The following is a 15461-nucleotide window of genomic DNA, read 5'->3' as shown; positions in this document are numbered from 1 at the left end:
TTTGAAAACTTACATATAATATATAGTTTTTAAAACATTTTGAAAAAATATATATAATATATAGTTTTTGAAAAACATTTTGAAAATATATATATTATATAGATTTTGAAAAACATTTTAAAAATATATACTATATGGTTTTCAAAAAACACTTTGAAAATACGTATAAAATATAGTTTTCAAAATATTTTGGAATATATATATAATATATAGTTTTTAAAAAAATATTTTGAAAATATAATATATAGTTTTTTAAAATTATTTTGAAAATATATAATATATAGTTTTTAAAACTTTTTTTGAAAATATATATATTATATAGTTTTAAAAAATCATTTTGGAAAATATATATTATATAATAGTTTTTGAAAAATATTTTAATTTTTATTTTATTATTTATTTATTTATTTTTCCTTATTTATTTAGTTCTTTTTGGTTTTTCTGGTCCAGGGTCCAAGTCCAACGAGGGTCCACATCTAACTAGTCCAGGTCTATTAGGGTTGTAAAACCCTAGTCTATCAAGATAACAAGTCCAGCACCGTATATGATCTTGGACTGTTGGATCTGACCCAATCCAACGGTCGAGATCTAGTCAAAGAAGGTTCAAGAAGCAAGAACGACCGACCGAAATCCTCAGCCAAATCGTAGAAAAATCGGAACCAAGGCCAATTGTTCAAGCACGACCACCGAGACTGAACCATCCCGAAAAATCAGCTAGCACCCCATGATATCCGGAGCCACAACGGCCGGTGAGGGTTATAAAAACCCACGACCAACACAATACAGGGGAAAATATCAACAGTATACCGAGAGACCCCACGGCCGAGAGACCCAAACAAAACCATCAACGGGGGAACCAAGAGAGATACACAACAAAAAACCAAACGGATGAAAATCACCAAAGCATAAACACAGTAAACCGAGGGAAAACCATCAAGCAAAACAACAAAACCCATATACATCAGCCAACATCGAAAAACAGAAAGCCAAACACAATGACCAACCAAATATTGAAACAAGAAACACACAAGCAAATATATCAACAAAGTCATTCGAGACCCAAAAGCAATAAATAAACCAGCACACATCGAAACCGAGAGGAACTCGCCGGGAAACAAAGCGTCACCAACAAAAAGGGTAAAGATCGAAACTTTAAGGGTAGATCTACGGTGTTCGGGGGGGTTTTAGCGGATTTGGGGTTTAGTTTTGGGTTTACGAGCTTAAGGTGAGTGTTTCGAGGTGTTTAGGGTTTGCTCGACCGCCGCTAACGATGATCGAAGAGGCGGCGGTGCGATGGCTGAGGTTCGGCCGGCTGGGGGAACTTCATAGCATTAGAAAGTTTTTTTTTGTTTTTTCTGATGCTTGATACAAATGAGGGTTGAGAGCTCATTTTGGGCTTTTTATACTTACTTTTGTCCCTCCCAAAATGGCGTCGTTTTGGGGAGGGACCGTTGTGTAATTTTAGAAGTGGATAAACCTCATCTACGATCCTCAGGTTTTGTAGCATCTACATTTTCGTCATTAAATCTAATTTGCAGCATTTTAATATGGGTTCCGAATTTAACATGTTCGCACTTTAATCCCTGTTTATTTATTTACTCATTTTTATTTATTTTTATTATTATTACTCATTTTCGTAATTTTTAAATAGTTAATATTTTCTTTTCTTTTCATTTTTAGTTTATTTTCTTTTATTTTATTTTAATTAAATTTTATTTTATTTTTTTGTGCTTTTTTTCATTGTTATCATTATTATTATTTTACTTATCTATTTAATTTATTTTTTTCCTTTATTTTATTTTATTTTTATTTTATTTTTCATTTTTCTTTCGATTTATTCTTTTATTTATTTTATTTTCTTTTTTTCCTTGATTTATTATTTTATTCATGTATTTATTTTATTTTATTGTTTTTAATTTTAATTTTATTTTTTACTAACATTTTCAACTTTTTTTAGAAGAATTCCAATCGATCAAAGGTAATTAATTCGAATTAAATTTCAAATTAATTTTAATTTTTGCAAATAAAGACAACCGGAAAATTAATTGGTACCGAAAGGGCGGTTCAAGGGTGCTGATCCTTCCTTGACCGTAACCGACTCCCGAACTCGACACGTTTCTAGTACAACGCAGATCAGATAAGATGGTGTCCGACCCACCTAAATTTGTTTTAAAGTGGTCAGTGGCGACTCTAACCCAATTCATTCACGTTGAGGCCCAATTTCGGGGCCCAACCGAAAGACGATTCCGACAGCTTGACGACTCCATTGGGGACAAGTAAGTGAGTCGGGCCGAAATTAATTTTCGATTGTCTTTTTATGCGAAAATGGTAAATTTAAATTTAAATTTATTTATTCGATTCCAATTATTTATCTTTGATTATTTTTCAACTAAATAGTTGTATTGACTTTTTTTTTCAATGATTTCAGATTTTTCAAAATTTTCATCTCAGGCTCTATACCCGAGCTTCAAACCCTATTTAAGTGGGGGTGAAAGCGACGCCTTCGTGTGAATTTATTCACTGTGCGGGCCTAGCAAATAGCTTTCGAGATTCATATACCTTATGCCTTCGTGTGAATTTATTCACCGTGCGGGCATAAAGGAATGTTTCCTCTCGAGTTTAACTTAGTCCACATAAGCTTGTAATAGGCTTAGGACTAAGGGTCTGGAAAGCCCAAGGGGAACCGGCAAGGAGAACTCGAGTACCTTTTTTATAACATAAGCCGAGAGAGTACAGGGAATTAGAGCCCACCCCAATACCTCATTCCAAATCTTAGGCTGCTTTGATTTTATTTTCTGCTTTACTTTCTGTTCAAAGCATGTGAACTAGACAAATATGCGGTTTAGGATTTGTTTGAAATTAGCATGCGGGATAGAGATCATGTCCGGGTAGGAATTAAAGCATGTGGGGTAGATATCATATGTGGTAGGATCTTTCATTTTTATTATTATTATTTTATTTACCTCACTAACTCTTTTTATTTATTTATTTTTGTTCTCTTTCATTTTGTTTTCATCACTTGTATCATGTAAAAGAGGTGGTGATCCATAAAAACGTGTTTGTTAAACATGAATAATCTGAATTTATGGACAAAGGGGTTGTAATACAAGAGATGAAAATACAGAGGACGGTCTACAAGGCGACTATGTGTCACATTTAATCTAGAAGACGTGGTACCCACAATTGAAGTGTATATCACTCTGCTGCATTATAAAGGACTCGGAATGAACCCGGGTCTACATCAAGCACAATGAAAGTTTATCTTTGAAGAACTGACTGACAGAGGTTGCAGGGGCAAGATGAAGGTTACTGATCTTGGGAGTCCCTTCAAAGACAACAATGACAAAACGATAGCTGAAATTGGAGACCATTGTTGACGAATTCAAGAAACAGACAAATGGACTTCACATAGTTCCTATCAATTAAGGGCTCCAATGACGTATTCGTTGGGAATAATCTCAACAAAAGATAAATGCCGGAGGTGCAGTCCTTCGAGGCTTTTTTTGGGCAAACAAATCGTCATTTGCACAGTTCATTCAGAGAAGCCAGAGCGGTTCGACAGGTTATTCAACCGGTGACGGATGAAGGCAGAAGACTAGTCAACATGTCAGAAGCTGTCAGAATATTTTTTGTCTCTTAAAAGATAAAACAGTTTTGTCCCAAATAAGGATTATTTCTAATAACAGACACATTTTTTGGATTAATGCCTCGAACATTTCATGCATTATGCATCTAGACATATTTTGCATTTTTGTCATTTTTCTTTACATTCGCATTAACTAACATAAACATGTCTCATCAAAAGGAGCAAATACTGGATACACCGCCTCAAGCGTTGGACACACCCCATCCGCATAACACCCGTTTGAAGAAAAAGAGGATGGAAGCCAGAATTACACAAATCGAGGAGAATATGTTGAAACTACAGAAAGAGCTAGAAGATAAGATAAGCCAGAGCAGTCGAAATACTCTGGAAACAATCACAAAGAACCAAGAGTCCTTTGTTGATCAGATCGTTGCCAAGTTAGTTGGCTTACAACAGACTAGTGCGCCTGGGGCAGGTTCACCGGAAATGGTAACTATACAACCTACCCCGCAAGTGGTTATCTCACCTGAAATCTTACCAGAACTTTGAGGGGACTCATCTGCTACAAAAGCGAAGCCCTCATCCTCTGTATTTAACCCTGAGAACAATCCGGGTTATTACCATATACCGGATTCGGACGAAGATGACAAATAAAAGAAGATGGAGGAAAAAATCAAACAATTGGAGGACCAAATAAAGGTAGTCAAAGGAGACCATGACTACCATGAAATCGATGCCACGAAACTCAGTCTAGTCCCGGACTTGGTTTTTCCTCCGAAATTTAAGTCCCCAAAATTCGAGAAGTTTGACGGGAACAATTGTTTATCCGCTCACATCACCATGTTCTGCCGAAAGATGACAGGATATGGAAGAAACGACCAACTCCTGATCCATTGCTTCCAGGAGAGTCTGTCGGGCTTAGCCATTCGGTGGTATAACCAGTTAAGCCGATCAAATATCAAGTCCTAGAAGGACCTGGCCAAGTCATTTTTGGAACAATACAAGCATGTCAATGACATAAGGCCAGATCGAGTTATGCTACAAAACATGGAAAAGAAGCATAACGAGAGTTTCAGGTAATACACACAAAAATGGAGAGATTTGGCTATACAAGTGCATCCACCTTTGGATGAAAAGGAAATCCGAAAACTTTTCGTACAGACCCTGAAGGCTCCAACTTCGGGCACCTGGTTACGATCACACCAGGAAGCTTTTCAGACTTGGTTATGGCCGGAGAAATGATCGAGTCGGCCATAAAGCAAGGCAAAATTAAGGATGGGGAGGCCAGTAAGAACCTCCTATGCGAGAGCGGGATGGAGAGATTAACAACATCAACCATGCCAGTAAAGGTGTCACAATCTCCAAACTAAAATCAACTGCAACTGTACCGTCAAGTACTTCTAAACAAGATTCTAGAGAACCAATGAGGGAAAGGGAATATTTCGACCCTATTCTCATGACCTACAAAGAGCTTTATTAACAACTGCTTCACACCCATGTAGTGTCACCATATCCGGTAGAACCCATGAAGCCCCCATATACCAAGTGGTATGATGAGAGTGCTCATTGTGAATATCATGGCGGTGTCCTAGGGCACACAATTGAGAACTGTTACGTATTCAAGAGAGTCGTACAGAAGATGCGTAACCAGAACTGGATCGACTTCAACAACTTAGGGGCATCCAAGTGAGGCATATCGTTTCATCATTTGAGGCATTATGTTTGAATTTGTTTTTTATGTTTTCTCAAGTTTCTGTAAAGACATTTGAATAAATTTATGTTACTTTAATGATGACAAGCAATGAATCACATTTACAAACTTGCAGTGCTTTGAATATCATTTGAATTAAGAAACTCTGTAAATAGTTTAAAGTTACATATCTTTGACGAAGTAACATGATTTAAAACAAGGACTTTTGACATTACCCATAATATACTCTCAAACACCGTACTCTGCTCTTGCAATCAACCAATATAACATTTTTCTTTCATAAGGTGCAGACAACATGGGGCATCCTTTTGCATATGACATTACTATACTTTTATTTAAGACGTTCAGTGATGATAATGATATTCACAGATGGAATAGTCTAGTAAGTGAATCTAGTTTAGGTCAGTTGCTTGAAAATTGAACTCTAAAGATGAAATGTTGACTTTTAACAACACCTAGACTATAACAGGTTCTTCTTGACAATCTTAAGAAATTAAATCCGCAAAGCTGAGCTATTCCACTAAGGTAATTGGTTATAGAGGAAACTTGAAAGCCTTGGCCTTATGAATAGATTACGTTCAAACCATGCTCGAACACTTGGCAATTCGGTGTTTGCTCCACTGCTATTGTCCGGTCGAAGACTTTGTGATGAGATGAACCCTTCAGTGAACTTGATAAAACTGATTATAATGTTAAGTTGTCCCTCTAAATCAATTGGCTAAACACACCGGCTTTATGGATTCAACTAGCCAGATAACGGCAAATTAAATCAAATTTATATAAGCAAGAAAATTTTGGTAATGATGGACTAAGGGAGTTAAGGAACACCTGTTATAGTCAAATTCACACGAGCACTCAAGAATTTCCTTTTTAGACCGATATTTTTTGCACTGCCTTTGTTAGAGGAGCCTACAAAGTTTGAACAATTGGAAGATTTCAGAGGACCAAAATAAAAGGTCTAATAATTGATTATACTAGTTGCGTCATTTTGTCCGCACCCAATTGAAATGCCAAAGCATGTTGCGATATTTCAAAAAAAAATGACATTTTGGGTTACTAAAACCTTAGAAAAGAGGCCAACCTAAAGTCAACTCATCCATTTGAACATTTGTCAAAGAGACGTAACTCTGAAAGCATTAAAAGAGCTCTTGATTCCTTTGATATACTTTGAACTCATGTTTACAATTTGATTCAATTACGAATAATATTTTACAGTATTTTTATCATTTGCCCTCCTAAAACAAGAAAAATGAGAAAAACATTTTCAAACAGAACAATATCAGATATGAAAGATCCGTAAAGCCCAAGCTTGAAAAGATAATGGGGCACGATCGATTCAAGGGACCATATTGGCAGACAAAGCACGAGAATCCATCTAGGAGATAACATATAATTCATTCATGTTGCATGCATCTTAGACATACTTAGGTGCATCACATTCATCATTTTAGCATAAATGATTTTTTGCAGCTTTAAGAGTCAAGTTTCGACTTCAAGATGAAAGATACTCGATTCGCAAACGCCTTTAAAGAATGATGGTGGTTGCTTAACTCAGCAGTGAGAAGCTACACCTCAACCGACTTAACATATATATGGATATCAGAGTCAATTTCAAATAGGCTCGAGAACTAATTCAGAACAAATCCAGTTCAGCTCAACTCAACAATGAACAACATGTTTCCCCTTCAAGCCAGATTTCAATTTCACAACGGAAGATATCCGACTGTCAGAATTTATCAGTAGGTTTTCCCGTAAAAGGGAGTTATTCAAAGATCATCTCACTTAGTTCAGACCCGCTCAGAGGAACCACCTGAAGAACTATGACCGGCTTAGACCTGCGAATGGAAGCCATTTTTTAAAAGATAACATTTGCAGCATAACTCAAGGCTAGAAGGGTTATCTGCCAACAAAGACCTTTGAGTTCGACTACGTTCAGCTCCAAGGCATATCATTTGCAGAATATCTTAAGTCGAGAAGGGCTATATGCCAAAGACCCTCGAGTTCGATTACACTCAGCTTTGAGGGCACATCATTTATAGCATAACTCAAGGCTAGAAAGGTTATCTGTAACCAAAAGACCTTCGAGTTTGACTACGCTCAGCTCCAAGGCACATCATTTGCAGCATAGCTTAAGTCGAGAAGGGCTATCTGCCAAAGATCCTCGAGTTCGATTACACTCAGCTTCGAGGGCACTTCATTTGCTGCATAACTTAAGTCAAGAATGGTTATCTTCCAACCAAAGACCTTTGAGTTCGACTACGCTCAGCTCCAAGACACATCATTTACAGCATAGCTTAAGTCGAGAAGGGCTATCTGCCAAAGACTCTCGAGTTCGATTACACTCAGCTTCGAGGGCACATCATTTGCAGCATAACTTAAGTCGAGAAGGGTTATCTACCAATCAAAGACCTTTGAGTTTGACTAAGCTCAGCTCTGAGGCATATCATTTGCAGTATAGCTTAAGTCGAGAAGGGCTATCTGCCAAAGACTCTCGAGTTCGATTACACTCAGCTTCGAGCGCACATCATTTACAGCATAACTCAAGGCTAGAATAGTTATCTGCCACCAAAAGACCTTCGAGTTCGACTACGCTCAGCTCCAAGGCACATCATTTGCAGCATAACTTAAGTCGAGAAAGGCTATCTTCCAAAGACATTTGAGTTCGATTACACTCAGCTAAGAGGCAAACCAAATTTACAGAATAGCTCAAGGCAAGAAGGGCTATTTGCCAATAAAATTGTCGAGTTCGATTTCATTCAGCTCGATGACATCTCAATCACATAGTGTCCGGTTGCAATCAAGGTTTTCAAGTCAAGAAGAAGACCTTGGTTAACCGTACCTCAATGACAAAAAAACTGTTTTCCGGCAGCATAACTTAATTCAAGAAGAGCTATCTTTCAACAAAGACCTTTCGTGTTCGATTTCATTCAGACCGAGGACCTATCTACCACATGGTGGACTCAAAGAAGTATTTCCAGTTGAATTTTAACCAAGGTCTTTAAACCAAGAAGAAGACCGAGGTTGACTACAATTTGGCGACGATAATCCACGTTCTGATTCAAATTCCGAACTACGACTTCAATTCCATATCATTTCAAGGTGGACTGGACTTCGTGACGGAGGAGCCATCTGCAACCTAATTCGACATGGAGTTATTCTTCAACTCCACCGAACGAAAATTTGTCTTTTTATCTTTGTCATATTTTTCGTTATACGAAAAATTACAAAGAGATGCAACTGTAGACACTCATCTTCCATCTCTTTTATTATTTATATATATATATTATATAGTTTGAAATCATTTTGAAAACTATATAATATATGGTTTTCTAAAAGGAAAACATTTTGAAAATATATAATATATGGTTTTTGAAAACATATATATTATATAGTTTTTGAAAATATTTTTGAAAACATATATATTATATAGTTTTAAAAAAAACATTTTGAAATATATATAATATAATTTTCGAAAACATTTTAAATATATATATATAATAAAAAATCAATTTGAAAAATATTTATAATATATAGTTTTTAAAATCATTTTTAAAACTATTTAGTATATGATTTTGAAAACCTTTTTTAGAAAGTATATATATAATATATAATTTTAAAACATTATTTGAAAATATGTATTATATGATTTTAATTTTTTTAAAAACCTAAATAATATATATATATATATATATATATATATATTTAAATATTCTTTTTATTTTATTTTATTTATTTTTATTATAATTATTTTTTAAATTCATTACTTTTTCAGCTCCACTGTTCGAGTATGGTCCATCAAAAGTCCAACTAGAACGGGCCTGAACCAGCCCAACAAGGGATTAGGGTTTCCCAGTCTCAGTAAGCGTCGCATGGGGAAGTTACATAGTCAAAGGGAGATTGGCCGGCCGAGACCCCTGGGACTGACCCATCCCGGGATGACAGGCCAACCACGAACAGAATGACGTGAGGCCCAAAACATACGGAACACCCCTATATAATCGAAAACAGTCCCTATCGGGGCTGTATAAATAGACACAGAGAGATCATCGACCATGGGGGAACGGAGAAACCATCGAGGAAGAACAACAATCGGTACATAGTACACGACCAACAACACAAAAAACCGAAAACATTCAAAGCCAACCAACAACAAGATCGAGAAAACCCACATTACACAAACCACACAATCAACGAACCGAGAGGACAGAACGGAGATACAGCACAGTACCAAACCAAGTACACAGAAAGAGCCACAGAATACCAACCAAACCACAAACACGACCCAACAACAGTAAACCAAGACACACTACTAACAAGAAAAAACCCATCATCATCGAACACCATATATCAATAAAACAGAAGCCAGAAAGACCACCAAAAACAGTAAACACAACAAAGACAACAACATAAAAGAAAACCGAGTGGGTCTTCGTCAGATCTACGCCAAGGGGGTTGGGATTTTGTGTTTTGGGGTTTAGATTTAGGGTCTCGAGGGTGAGGTGAGTGTTTTGGGTGTTATTTAGGGTTTAAGGTTTTGGGTGTCTTGGGATTTTGTGTTTCGGCCGGCGCGGTGGGTAGCCACCGGAGTAGTGGCCGGATTCTCATCGGATTAGAGAGTGGCGAGAGAATTGTTATCCTCTCATATTTAGAGAGAGAGGCGAAAATAGAGAAATGAAGGGGAATAAGGGAAGAAAGGCCATATTTTGGCCTTAAATAGAAAGATTGAAACGACGCCGTTTTGAGCCCTAGTTACTGCGTATTTTCAAAGTTTCAGGGATAATATAAGGTTTAGTCCTTCCCCTTTTGTAAGCTCACACGCGTCTCACCTTTCTGGGGCTAATTGTGATTTAGGTCCCCCCTGTTTTATAAGCATTGTCTTTTTCTCATTAATTTGAATTTATTCATTTCTCTTTTAATTTTATACCTTAATTTCGTTTTCAATCAGGTTGGTCCTTTTTATTTATTTAATTATTTTCTCCTCAATTTTATATATATGTCTTCATGTATATATTTATTATCATTATTATCGTTGACTTATTATTATTATTATATTTTTTTCGGTTCATTTCATATTTTTTTTTGTATTTTTTGTATTTTTTTCCTTTGATTTATCTTTATTTTCTTATCTTTTTTGTTTATTTATTTTTATATATTTTCTTTTTCTTCTCTCTCTTCTTTCTTTTGATTTAGTATTTATTTATTTACTTACTTTCCCTAGTATTTCTATTTTTTTAAAGATCTTCGTTTAAATCAATCAAAGGTAAACAATTCGAATCAAATTTTTAAATTTCAATTTTTAATTTTCGCAATTAAAGACAACTGATAAATTAATTGGTACCGAAAGGGTGGTTCAAGGGTGCTAATCCTTTCTTGACCGTAATCAACTCCTGAACCCGATATATTTATGGTACAACGCAGATCAGGTAAGATTGTTTCCAACCCACCTAAGTTCTTTTTAAAATGGTCGGTGACGACTCCCAATTCATTTAATCCAAGTCGAAGCCTAATTCGGGGCCCAACCGAAAGACGATTCCGACAAGTGTCAAAGCTGCTAAGGCAGACAACAAAGGCTTGGAAAGCAGATAGAGGGTATTGATAATCCATAATGAAGATATATTTTCTAATTTTTCCAAACTGCAAGATTACCTTCTCTTGCTCTTCGAGTAATACATTATTTGATGGATCAACAACTGCAGAAAGCTGGAAATTCTTAACGGATGCCACTGTCACACGCCCCCTAAAGTTTAGGCACTATCACTGTAACTATTCATGCCATCTTGGAGCCTTATTTTTTAGGGTTAATGGCTCTCCTGGTACCACGAAGCATACTGGTGTGGCTGGTACGCTTGGGGAGCTGGTGTCTATTGAAGGCTCATTTCCTCTGGAACTGGTTAGGGGAGAAAACTGTTCATTGAAAGAATATGGGGATGTTGACGGTGTTGGGACAATGTCTCCTTCCTGTATAGCAGAGACGGGAATTGAATGCAAAATACAATGCATTCTCCTTGGTCCTCGTGCTCGTAGAACATTGAGCTCATAGGTAATGATACCTATGATGTAGTTGCATGTCGGTAACCTTGGAGAAACCTGCTTGAAGTGGAATCTAAGGTTTGATCGAGAAGTTGACGGGATTATTGAGTCACATGGTGGTTGACTATCATGTATGGTGAACTTGGTACCCAAAAAATTAGTCCTGAAAAGAAATCTCAACATCTCATCGTTGAAAAGGAGAGAGAATGATCAAAGAAACATAAGAAATATAATGGCAAAACTCACTTTAGTTTACCAACATAATTGTTGCTAGCCCTAGAAAAATCATCTGCAGCCAATGATATAACAAAGTCCGTGCATGTTGCCCTTCTGACCTTCCTTGCTGCCAACAATAATTTATCGCTCTCTCCCTCGACTTTAAATCAAATAAGCAACACAAGTAACTACCCCTCGAAAGCGAGGAAGCTTCATGATAGTTATACGTCCAGTGAGGTTTCTAAGTTTCAGATACATCACGTGGCTTAAAGAACGAGAATAAAGCAACATAACCACATAGGTGAGTAACCCTCGTAATGTCACAAAGTAGGTTCCCAAAGAAACGCAAACTATGTTTCACAACTTTTCGATAAAAAATAAAGGATAAAGACCAACATGTTGGGTTATTGAACGAAACCTATGCGGTCACACTTACTCTTTTACATCCCTAGCTAGCAGAAAATCTTCACAAATCCAGTTACAGAGAAAATAATAATAATTGGAGCAGAATGTTATCAGCTGAGAATGACAAGCACAGAGGTATAAAGTTTTAAAGTTATAATCAATCATTTAGTAACTACAAGGACAACAAAATGAGAATACTTACAAGGCACCAAACCATAGAACAAAAGATAAGTAGAAGTTGCTCTGTCCCTTCTAATATAGCATTGAATTGGAGACTCACGAGGACCCGGCTGTTTACAAGCACAAACAGTAGAACTTATAAATGGGAGAATAAGAAAATAGCCTATCCTATTACTTATGGATACACACACAGCAAGTTAGGAAAATTTAGACTTAGCTCTATAAGTTATATGCATGCATTTTGAAAGTAATCATTTGAAAATCATGTATTCAACTATCAACATGTGTTAATTTCAGGGAAGAAAAGCCAGTGAGGATATACAGATTTGGAAACAATAATGTTACCGACAAAGGTGAATACAAACAAGATCAAACTTTTCGCCTACCATTGATTTAAATTTAGTAAAAAATTTAGATACCCAGTACTAAATTCTCAAGGGATAAAAAATGAGATATTTGCCAATATGGAAAGATTATAACCTGCTTCAATGAGATAGGAAATGTGAGCCTTCCACACTGCTCAGGAGTCTTCACGATCTCCTTTGTAATTTCCCTCCAGGACCTACAAACTGTAGCACAAAACACAACAACAGCTCGAGCAGGCCAAGCTGTCTCGCTCTCTTCAACCCTTTGGATGATATCCAAGAGCAATTCAGGTGGTAGATTCGCCCACTTTGATATGTCTGGAGCAACATGGGATCGAGCACGGCTACGCCAAAGCTTGCTTTCCCCTCCTCTCTTTGATATGTTACCAATCCCATCTTTCATTTCCTTCAGTTCCCGTAACATACTCTTTAGTGACATCTTTTATAAGCATTCCAAATCCAATCTCTCAATATTTAACTGCAAATACGTGACATGCCATTTATTAAACAATATATACCCCCAAATCTAAGCTCAAGTACAAGCAATATTAATCAAATCAAACTTTAAAAAGCAAAATATCGAAGCTTTAATCACAACTAACACACAGAAACAAGAAAACCCATGATCAACAACCATTAAATTATATAAAATATGTATACAAACAAGTCTCTTTTCACCTGAATCCATCAATCCCTTCAAAGCTAAAACTTTGAGAATTAAATAAACGTGAAAACCCGCTCCAAGTCTATTGGTTCAAATCAACCCAGAACTGAACCAGCTCCGATACACTCCTATGACCAACAGTTCAATCAACATCACAAACCCAAGAGAAAATTAGATCAAAATGAAAGAAATTGTTGAAAATGTTAATTTAACAATGAAAAAAAGTGCCAACTGTTCTCTCCATTAACGGGAAATGGGCTCCTTACTAGCTAACACTGGTGCTGCCGCCTCCACCACCGTCAGTGCCGGCGTTCTATCTTCCAGCCGCCACAATAATCGCCATCACCATCAGTTTGGTCCTCTGATCGGTCACAGCCAAAGCAACCTCTCTCTCTCTCTCTCCCCTGGTTTCGAGACAATAGCACTTTCACCTAAAACGGATCTAAGTTTTCCATTTTATCTCAATTGCAAATCCTGATCCGACTCTTTCAATTAAATTAATATTTTATTTGTACATTTTAAATACGTTACAAATTTTGAATAAATCATAAGATTAAAACGATAAATTAATCTTAAAAAAATATTAATATCTCAAACTATTTGTATGAATAATTTTATAAAATATATTAAAAATAATTCCAAATATTTAACATAATATTTTGTTGATGCACAAGCAATACTGTGTCTTTTGACACGCTCTCTTCTACTCGAGTAGCAAGCTTTTTTTCTTTTGTTATCTTTTTCACTTTTCTGCTGCTGTCATGGATCAAAATGTTCAAACAAATCTGGCAGATCTTAATCTAGAGGACGAGGAGGATGAAGTGATCACTGTTGGCCTACCAACCCATATCCTTTACAAACTGTTTTGTGGGCACTTTTCTCACTACGAGTGTCATTCACTTTCAGGCAATGCGTACAACATTGGAAAGTGTTTGGCGCCCTTTGGGGGGAGTAGCCATCTCTGATATTGGTGAAGGAAGGTTCTTATTTCGTTTTTATCACGAGGTTGATATGGATAGGATTGAGGAAAAAGGTCCATGGAATTTCAATTTTCACTTGCTGATCCTACACCGCTTAAAGGATGGAGAAAACCCTTTGATAGTTCCATTTCACAATGTTGATATTTGGATTCAAGTTCACGAGGTCCGGCCTGGTTTTGTTTCTACTGCTGTCGCTCAAATGTTGGGGAATTTCGTTGGATCTTTTCTATAATGCGATTCTGGTGCCATCTCATTGAACTACAAGGGTATCATGAGAATACGAGTGAGACTTGATATCAGAAAACCCCTGAAACGTCGGAAAAAACTTGTTGCTCCTTGCGGTCCGTCATGTTATGTTCGATTTGAATACGAGAAAATTCAGATATTTTGTTTCATATGCGGTAAACTTGGCCATGGTGAAAGTTTTTGTCCAATCTGACTAACTACGGACAAATCCAAGATCGTTTTTGGTTGGGACATTAACCTCCATTCCCCTCTCTGGCGAGCGGCGGTGAGAACGTGTCGTTGGCTACGTGAGGAAGGGGAATCAGTTGCCCAATTTCCGCATGATTATAATCCCATAATACAAGGGAAGAATGCGCATGGTTCTAGTCACTTGCCTTACGCGAAAGCAGCAAATTCCTCTCATCAAGGACGTGTAGAATCAAATTCCATTATTTCAAATCAGACTGTCTCTTGGCGAGCTGGTCAATGTTTCGATATCAGATCGGCCAAATTGGCCCATTACGGCACCGGATAAATTATTTAGCCCATTAGGACACCCAAATATTTAATTTGGGATCTACGATTAATTGAACAATCCTCATGGAACTCGTCAGTGGGATATATTTTTTAATAGATCGTGTCAGGTGGGCCCCACAACCGAAATAAAAAAATATATATCTTGAGAAAAAAATATTTTTTTGTAAATTTTTAAAAGAAAATAAAAAAAATAATATTTTATGGCATGAAACTCGTCACACCGACGAGTCGAGTTCCAACGAGTATAATTTTCAAATTTTTGACCGTTGGATTGACCATTGGTAAATAGTAGAATTTTTAAAAAAAATTCAATACAACTTGTCACGCCGGTGAGACGAGTTCCAACGACTATTTTCAGTTTGAAAAAAACTAACCGTTGGTTAGAGTAGTATAAATAAAGGTTTGGGTTGGATAGATTTTTCAGTTGTAATCAAACATTCTACTGAGAGCAAAAACTTCTGTGTTGAAGAATGTGTGTTGAAATGGCATCAAGAGATGAAATGTTATGTCTTGATGAAGTTCATATTTCGTCGATCGAGTTGACAACGGTAAGTTTAATTTG

At 36.6% G+C, this 15461-nt stretch overlaps 1 pseudogene; it reads right to left on the bottom strand.

The window, feature by feature from the left end:
* Positions 1-4691: 4691 nt before the first annotated feature.
* LOC120216483 lies at positions 4692-12968 on the bottom strand (annotated as a pseudogene).
* Positions 12969-15461: the final 2493 nt, after the last annotated feature.

This window comes from Hibiscus syriacus, unplaced genomic scaffold (genome assembly GCF_006381635.1).
Source record: "Hibiscus syriacus cultivar Baekdansim isolate YM2019G1 unplaced genomic scaffold, ASM638163v2 tig00110160_pilon, whole genome shotgun sequence".
Taxonomy (NCBI): Eukaryota; Viridiplantae; Streptophyta; class Magnoliopsida; order Malvales; family Malvaceae; genus Hibiscus; species Hibiscus syriacus.
Note: the sequence above shows the minus strand (reverse complement) of the source record. Positions and strands in the feature narration are given on the sequence as shown.